The following is a 9,777-nucleotide window of genomic DNA, read 5'->3' as shown; positions in this document are numbered from 1 at the left end:
ATGGCTTGGCACCTCAGTACCTGTCTGAACTATTATCGCCCTACTACGCACTTCACAACCTTCGCTCTTCTAATTCTGCTCTCCTTACTGTCCCCCAAGCCCATCTACCTTGCATGGGTGACAGGGCCTTCTCCATGCCCCCAATCTCTGGAACTCTCTCCCCAAGAATATCAGAGAGTCACCTTCTCTAACCTCCTTCAAATCCAGACTTAAAACCCTCTTCTTTAGAAAAGCTTTCACTTGACTGGTTCCATTCTTCACCCCTCCTTTTTTTCTTAGTACCACCATCCACAGTCTCCTCTGTATATTGTAATTGTGTTTTATCTTGTGTATTCTTTTTATTTATTGTTGTTGTCGTTCTGTAAAGTGCTTTACGAAGCCACCTTTAAAGGCGCTATATAAAATAAAGTTGATTATTATTATAAATGAGATCTGTTCAGAAGTCCTGCCTAGCATAACATTATTTCCATCTGTTGTAGTGATGGTTTTTAATTTCCTGAAACAATTTGAAATTAAGTAAATTGTGAGAGTCTTTTGATGACTCTTGGAAATCAAACAAAAAATAATTTACAGTCTCATGCACAGATTCTAAAATATACTATACAATACAACAGCAAAGCATGCATAATAAACCAACAAGAGTAATAGAATATATTTGTGAAACAATCTTCTGTGATTAATATTTATTAACGCAACAAAGTCATGTCGAATCTTTAGCACTTGAGCCAAGTTCTCTTTACAGCTGAAGTTTTTATATACTGTACATCACCCTCAGTGAGTTTAGTATAAGATGTGTAGAATGGTACAACAAATAGTGTATACAGCAGACCAGTCAATGGAGACATCTAAGTGTGATGGTCTTAGAATGACGGTCTGTTGTTACAGAACTTCACCAGACTGCAGGACACCACATTAATCAAATACTTGGAACCTCACTTGCTGCCCTTCCTACTGGATTGACTTGATGTGACAACATTTGAGAAGAACCATGCAAGTCCTCAGACACTTGTATAACAATACAGTACCTTTTTTTTCTGAGATGAGCATGTGAAGGTCATGTGTGGAAAAGAAACAGAAAGGGAACCATAATTTTAGGTAATTGAAAGTGCAGTGTGAACCTCATTGCGTACAGTAAAACATTGATTTAATGGACTTTGTATTTAATGGATGAAATCCATTAAAGGGGAGTTTTGTCTATAAAATCAGAAATTACCAGACTTTTCTGCAAAAATTCATATGGTGCAATTGGTGTAGGGGTAGCTGAATTGTTTATAATGGGTGTTGTTTGTGTTTCCTATGCTTTTTCAAATTTGATTGATGACATGAAATAAAGAGCTTGCATATTTATGATAACAAACACACATGGGAACTTTCATTGACTGTGTTGATTGTAATTGTTGAAAAATAAGTCAAAAGATCCAGAAAGCATTTATATGTACAGTATATAGGTTTTTGACTTACCGGTTTTGGCAAAAATAGACATCCCTTTAATATTACTAGCTCATTAAACTGGGGATTTACTGTATCTTTGTGATAGTCTCAGATGATGTATGGTAATTAAAGCTCTGAAACTTGTGAACAGGCACGTGCTTGTCCAGGTTCAGCAAATGATTGTGTTGGAATTCCACAATTCAGAATCTGCAACCCAGTGCAAAAGGTGGTGAAAATAAGAAACAAACTATCAAGCTATTTTGTTAAAGATACCCTGGTTTCATTTATGAATCCCTGAAACCAGTTATCCTGTTTTCTTCATGAAGCTGGATTAGATTCTTGGATCAATTAACTATTAGTTGCCAAATAAGCTAGATGGGCCAAATGGCATCCTTTTGATTAAAAACTTTCTTATGTCCAAGGCACGCTGTGGAAGTCATGCTGATGGCTGTTACATGAAGCAGGTGTCATGGAAATATAACTATCAAGGAAGCCACAAGAGAGAGTTCTCACCTGAGTAAGGTCTTTATTTCAATATTGCAATATTGGGAGCCCTGCTGCCACTTCGCAAAGTGCAACCAGAGACTCAATTTGTTACAAGCAGTACAGGGTTTTTATAAGACGTTGCGCTGTAAAAAAGTTCAGCACTTGGTCCCTTCTAAAACTTCCCCTTTCTCTAAGAGAAAACAGATTACATCATAGAGTGAGAGAAGAAAACTAGATTTGTTATTCAAAGCTTATCAGTTACTTTCAGCTAATTCTAATGACCCAGACAGCATATATTATTTTGGTACATTGTCTTCTAAACTAACCTAAACAGTGTACTTTGTTGATGAACTGTTTTCTAAAATTCTGCACGTACTGTAGCATAGCAGTTATATCCTTGAAATATTATCTAAAAGCACCAATATATTTTTTTGTAAAGCTCTCTACATTTTTAAGAATCAATTAACTCATTAGATTTCCACTACAATTCCCTCCTTTTTATTCTTGAAAATGATTAAAAGTTAGATTCTTCATATGGACTCCCAGGAGGCTCCCATACTTCAGATTCTTCCGTTTTTATCAGAACATACTGATGCGCAAACATATTCATTATCATATTTCGAAGCATTGGAATAATACAAGTCGAACAGCAACACAAAAACAGGAAGACAAGTATCACAGCTACTATAATCGGTGTTAGTAACTTGAAAAAAAACATTCCCCCCGGCCCAAACAGTGATTCTAACCAAGAGAGAAAAGCAGGTGTATCTTTAATGCCTCTTTCTTTGTCCACCTTGTCTCTCAGTTCTTTCAAATGTTGAATAGCAAGCGTAAGATTTCCGTAATCATTGTCATTTGCTGGAATAAATGTGCAACAGGAGTCTCCTATTAAAGCACAGACTCCTCCAGATGCTGCATTTTGTAGGTCCAGCACGAACCTGTTCTGAAGTGCCATTAATCTAACTCCCCTTAATTCTTGTTTGATAGCGTCTAAGCCTTCTAACGTGATGTTAATAAACGAGTACATTTCATAGCGAGTAATTTGTAACCAGCGGGCATTAGCTACTGCCTGAATACTCAGTCCTGAGGAAAAAATCATTTCAGCTGCAGTAAATAGTCTATGGTCTTCTGGTACTTTAGAAGTATCTGGACCATATCTGTCAGCCCAACTGAGAGCGCGTTTAACCCTTGACTCCCTCTGAAGGGGCTTCATTGAATTTAACAAGTAAGAGTTTACTGGGACAATGAGAATGGAGTGGTGTAGCGTGACTAGAGCACACACTCCTCTCCACTGGGGAGGAAGGCTATCATAAACTTTTGTACCACATTGCCAATACCAATCCATCAAAACCATAGTTCCATTAGATAAAGTATGGTTAGTAACCGTGGCGCTACAGCCTCCTCTTCTTCCTACTGAGGGGCCACGACCTTTATTCTCATAGCAATAAGAGTGATTAACCTTAGAAGGCAGGTAAACTGCTACTTTAACAGGAGAATCAGTCCAGGTAATGTGATTCTTTAGGTAATCCCACAAAGGAGGACATTCTGCTTTTTTACTGGTAACATTGAAGTGAATAGCAAAATGCACTGCTGGGTCTCTGGGAGAAACGAAGCCTAATGCTACTGTAGTAGACTTATTTATCTTCAGGCCGGCTGCATATGGATGCCCCTTTGAGTAGGTCAAATACGTTATGGTGAAGGTGGGAAAAGATCTAGGATCTGGCTTTGGAAATCCTGCCACTAGACTTATGCATTCAGAAATGTGACTATCAACTGGTCAGGGGAAAAGTTGCATGGGTGAGGCTGTAGAATGAGGCATCAAAGCACATACATAACAAGATGCATTAAATTTCTTTAACTTTACAGTATGATTTATAAATTTGTACCACAAATTACTCATATCGCCCTCATTATCAGTTTCATTCAGCCAGTTTGTATACAAAGAGGCTTCGCGTTTAGATTCTTCCTCTTTCTGGGTGTTGACAGGCTTCCACATAAAAAGGAAAAAGGCTGTGCACATCAGTCCCAAGCAGGTGATCCCCATCTATCCCTGTGGAGACATCACTCCTGCTCTTTGCTCAGTTCGTTTGTGACCTTTTTACAGTGGGAAGCATGAATTCAGGGCACCTGGCACGGCCCCCTCCACCTGAGTGAACACCATTTCTTTTTCCTGTCTTTCACCAGAATCCAGTCTCCTTATTCACGCATTAGTTCTTACAGCACAGGTAAATCCCTGTGGGCTGGAGCCCAGCATTTTTCTTAGGGTTTTTTTTACAAGATTGGTCAACAGCTGGGTAATAACTCTTAGAAAAATCTACACATTGTTCCACTGCCTCAGCTGTGCCGTTTTGCAGAACAATTCTAGCTGAAGTTGTAAAATTTCTCTTTGGTCCGTTCCTGCAAAACATCTTATTAAGAACAAACAAACCATAATAATAATGTGCATCTATGGGAATCACTCCCAAGGGTAACCCCCCTTAAAACTATATTGTTCTACCCATCAGGTTCTGCCACTAGATAAGAGAACCTTTCCCATGAAATCATTTTTTGACCTTCATGATCCCTTCAGGGCGTACAATTAGCACAGAAGCAGCAGCTTTAGTCCACATGTTTTTCAAGCAGGATATTAACAGTATGATCATAACGAATAATACCAGACACACAAATATGTATTGAACCAGAGACCCTCTCCAGGTTCCTAGCACAGACTGTAGCCATGCACCAATGCCCCAATTATCTGGATTATAATTATGATATATATTTTTCTTCATCATAGATGTGGTTTGCTAAGTCATTCATTTGCTAATAATTTTCTAGAATACAAGTACTGTTTAGTCTTTGCTCACCTAAACAGCTGTCTATCACCCTAATAGAGAATGGCCTAAAACTGTGATTATAGCGAGGAGCATACAGTTATTTCCATTTTAATATATCTGAGTTACACTCAGACTAAAAGCAGGGCTATTTACCCATGCCAATAAACCTAAATAATCACCTCTATCAAAGGGGATTACTCCCATGAGCATCTTCTATAGCAATACAATCCCAACATGAGCTCTGATTATTATTTGTGGCTGACTGATAAAGTATTGATTCCATATCCCCATTTTATCAAAGTAAAACGCATTACACTTAACAGGTACACTGCCGCCCCCCCTCAGGAAGCTCAACAAACACAGAAACAGTTACAATATAATAATTAATGTTCACTCAGTCTCTGGTGCAGTGGTTCGGTGTCGGCGCAATGCGTAGATCCAGCGATCTCGTCCTGTCACTCAGATGGCAGAGTCGGTAGTCAGTTGCACTTGATATGGTCCTTCCCAGCAGGGTTGCAACATCTGGCAGGGTATATCTTCCTCACCATACCCACTCGCCAGGTATCAGGTCGTGTCTTCCCTCTACTGGAGGTCTCCAAGTGTCCAGCACCTGTTCACCAGCCCCATGCACCACTTCAATTAACAACCTACAATACTACAATAGAGAATTAGCAAATTCAACAATCCATTAGCCAAATTCATCCCTCCAGGAAGTTTTGTTGATTGGCTTGTGATGATATCAAACAGGCTCTATTACACAGTTCTGTTTGATCCAGCCCGCATTCCATGGCGTTCCTTCATTCTGATGTCTAGTCGATCTTTTAGAGTTCTGTTCCTTCATTCCACTGTTCCAGCAGACTGAGGGTGATCTCAGTCCATCTCACCCCGAATAATCCAGCCACAGCCTGTCCCTTGATCATAATACAAGCGGTAGGTCAGTGCCCACCGAGGGCTTATCTCCATCATCAAGTGTTTGGTAGACACAGAGGCAGTGACAGCAACCCACTGGGAAAACAGATGATAAGAGCCAAGGTTTCCCTTGACAATTGTAAATTGTAAACATTTGCTACTGCGTGAAAGGTTTCTCAGGAGCAGGCCTTTTGAGCTGTAGCACCTGCACCTGAACTGTAGTTGAGTTCCTTTGATAAGCATCACATTGAGATACCACATAAGTGGCTACTGCTTCAAACACGGTCCCCACCCAGGTGTCCGACAGAGTGCATTTGTCGAGCTATAAAGGGCATTAGGCTGTGAGGGCATGCAGAGCGTCCAGTGTGCTGGCAGCACCACACTCTTTTCTAACCATGTCCTTTTCTCTGCTTTAGAGGCCTCAGCCTGAATATCCTGTAGCTGTCCCCTTTTCACCAACAGAGGTCTCACAGGGGTCTCAGACTCCTGTTCTACAAGTACTGCTCACCTGACAGCTACATCTGCAAAGTTGTTCCCTCGAGTTACTGGAAACATTTCTTTATTATGTGATTTACACTTTACCACAGCTACTTCAGTCAGCAGCTGCAAAGCTTCTAACAGTTCAGAGACAAACCCAGCATTCTTAACTGGAGTCCCTGCCATGTTGGGGAAATCCCTATTCCTTCACTGCCATCCAAAATTGTGGCATACACCAAATGTATATATACAGTCTATATAAATTGCTACAATTTTCCATTTAGCATATTTACAAGTTTCAATTAAATCTTTTCATTCGGTCTGCTAGTTCTACACCAGATTATTCACAGTTTATACAGCCAGGCAGGTAGCCTGCACAACACATAAACACGGCCCCTTGGCCACCGCATCAAGGGGTCCTGAATAATAATAACCCACCAGACGATGCCTATCTCCATGCCTCCTGCACCAGCACAACAGCTCACGACCCATTTCTTTCACTTACATACAGATTACATACAGATGATCCGTCTGAGGGAATCCAGTCCAGGGCCAGTGCCTGCAAGAAAGCTTGTTTCAAAACATCAAAAATGGTTTCTGCTGCAGGGGTCAAGGCAATTTTGTCTTTAGACTGCACTACCCCCCTTAAACCAATACGTCACTAGACAAGCTCGTTCTGAGAAGGCATTCACCCTGGCTTTATCATGTAGTTGGTTTTATACTCCTTTTTTTCCTCTCAAGATCCAATACTTGGAGTAGCCCGGCCTTATGGATTCCCTCATTAGGTAAAACAATCACAATATCACATAACTCTATTGAGTTAGTTTACATAAATGCTATTTCATGCAGTAATTCCTTATAAAATGCTGCAGTCTGGGCCTAAAATAGGTCTGGGGTGTCCCCCACCCACATCAGTAGTTGAAACTGTACATCTTTACCCAAGCAGACTGTGACAGCTTATATTTGCTTTAAACACAACCCTTGCACTCCTTCTCCTGTAGCCTCCTGTTATCCGTTAGAAAACGTTATATCACATCTTTATGCTGTTTTAGTCTAAAAACAGGACAGCTGTGCTCCTGTGCCCCACAGTTACTGCACACTGTAAGATTATTTCACTTTTATTTAAATCCTGAGATAAATTTAGGAAGGCTACAGAGGGGTTTACTAGATTAAAACTGTTAGTTCACACACGGCTCTCGTTTCAGCTTCTGACAAGTTCTTTAATTGTGAAATCAAGCCTCTTTCTTACAATTTCTCCAAAAAACACATTTTTTTTTAGTAACTGCACACCAGCTTATTAGTAGTTTTGTCTTTGAGGTTTTATATCTCGGTATAACATTAAAGTCGCACAATAATTTCGACAAACTGGCTGCTCCCTTTTCTCCTCCTTGGGAGTCTTTTTACCACCCATTTGCAGCGCTCGCACTTCTGCATGCATGCTTCGCGAGTTATTAAATCACATCTGTCTCTGTTCGTAATATCAGGAAAGCATAGTTACACATTCTTGGCAACATCAGGTTTTAACCCACTCAAGTAAATTTGTTTTATTACTGTGGAAGTATCTTCATTCACTTCCTTTTCATCGGCTAACCCCGAGTATACTATCCATAAAGCTATAAACCTTTCTGTAAAATCTGAAAACATCCTCACTTCCTTCTGCTGACATGCTGTTACTTTTCTCTAATCAGTTTTCGGTGGGTAATGCTCTTTCAAAAATCTCCACACTAATTCCCACCCTTCTCCCAGATTCTCTCTTAAGGCGTTCTATTTCTTCTTTTGCTTTCTCTTTTTCTACATATACAACTTCGTTTCGTTCAACCATTGCTTTTAGCTTTTCCATCAGGGATTTTTGCGTCTCATCTATGATATTCTGTTGAATTCTCAAATATTCCTCTAAATATTTTTATCCAAAGGTTCATACACTTTTCTACATTCCTGTTCAGCCTAAATTCCGTCTGACAGTCAATATTTCTTTTAAGTTTCACTTTGGATTTATCAAACTTTTTTTCCCTTCACACCAAAGCATTTTCACGTCTCCCACGCGCCCCGCGGAATCCCCCAGTCGAGACAAACTGATGAACTATCACAATTCGGGAACACGGACCAGGCCCCAAATCCTGGCTTTAAACACACAGTTGAATCGAGTTACCATTTTCGGCTCTTCTGCGAGTACAGTTCTAGTTACTACCTTCAGCCGTACTGCAGTTGTGTACCAGGATGCAACACCTGGATTTTTTCGCACGGGCAGGGCGAGATGCTATTCCTTCAGCAATCCCTCCTTTTCTACCCCACCTTCACAAAACAGGCATCTAAAACACATACACCATTAACTCATTTTTCTGTTGTACTCGCTTCAGCTTCAGGAAAACCCTGAACCCACCACAGCAACATGGAGAGGACAAGGGACTTTTTAGAAAAGAGGAGTCCTTACCTCTTTTTAGAAGCGGCCGCCTAACTTTTCCTCTCCATGTCCGTGTGGTTTAATTTAGATGGATACTTCTTCATCATTTGGGTCACGTATCCGCCAATCTGCCTCCTCCTTTTTAGAGGACGTTGTAAACCTTTAGGAACAATATGATCTAGCAACAAGGTTATGTCACTGTAATTAGGCTTAAGACAATCAAGAACAAGGCGCTTGCCTTTCTTCTAAATTCTTTACGATCATCAGGCAATTAAGGAAAAGACTTAACTAATGCAAATAATTCACTAGGAGACCAATGTCAATGTACTGTACATATGCTGGAGTTCCTTCTGGACCTGAAAAAGTGCACATTGGTATTTCACAAACAAGTGGCTCCGGACCGCTTTCTAATTTCGGTGGAGACTTTTTCTTTTTAGTACGCATGGCCATGACTTTAGCTGCAGCTTGCTGTTCTTTAGTTTCAAGACTAGTCTTTTTTTAAGCTTCCAATTATTTCTGTGATTCCTCTTTCCATTAAATAAGTTTTCCAATTCATTTTCTTTCATTTCTTCTCCTTCTCTTCTAAGTTTCCCCTTCTTCAGGAAACTTCTTTTTCCTAATTCAACTTTCCTCTGTCCATTCTGATTCACTTACAAAGATCCTTCATAGTTATGGGCCCCTAATTATCATATATAAATTATGTGCAAGTTCCCTTACACCTATTACCCTAGCTTTACAGTTCATGAACATAATTTTTTTCCCTAACCCAGGCTATAATTGTTTCTCCGAATTTGTCGTACATGTACTTTTGCTGGGCTGCTCGGTCCCATTTTCGTCTTTGAATTTTAATTTCCCATTTTTACCGATCGGTGCCTTACTTAGAACCTTATCACATTAACTACTCCGCAGAGCAAAAACCACACGTCTGTGTTAAGATAAGTTCTTTATATGAGTCCCAGACTCATCAAACCCGCGTGAGAACACCCCTGTGGGTCGCTTCTCAAACTATTAATTTTTAAGGATCACTTACTGACGTCAGACAGCTGCCAATTCTCCAGACGCGTCTCTGGAAGGATAAACAGTTTATCCTCCGAGGTTCGTCCAATTTGCTAAAATTGTCCGGGTCCGGATGGAGTTTCAGCAGCCATTCGCGTTCAGGTTTGTGATCCCGGACGAGCCCCCAAATTGTCATGGAAATATAACTATCAAGGAAGCCACAAGAGAGAGTTCTCACCTGAGTAAGGTCTTTATTTCAAT

General features: G+C 40.3%; 1 long non-coding RNA gene across 1 annotated transcript; it reads right to left on the bottom strand.

Moving 5' to 3' along the window:
- Positions 1-2,392: 2,392 nt before the first annotated feature.
- Positions 2,393-8,105, bottom strand: LOC148657154 (uncharacterized). Its single transcript, XR_015940885.1, has 2 exons — positions 6,625-8,105; positions 2,393-5,738 (listed from the first exon to the last, which is right to left on the bottom strand). It is a non-coding gene; the product is annotated as an uncharacterized LOC148657154 (long non-coding RNA).
- Positions 8,106-9,777: the final 1,672 nt, after the last annotated feature.

The sequence above is a fragment of the Lepisosteus platostomus genome, chromosome 8, assembly GCF_059453375.1.
Source record: "Lepisosteus platostomus isolate fLepPlt1 chromosome 8, fLepPlt1.hap1, whole genome shotgun sequence".
In the NCBI taxonomy this organism is placed as follows: domain Eukaryota; kingdom Metazoa; phylum Chordata; class Actinopteri; order Semionotiformes; family Lepisosteidae; genus Lepisosteus; species Lepisosteus platostomus.
This window is presented reverse-complemented; position numbering and strand designations above follow the sequence as displayed.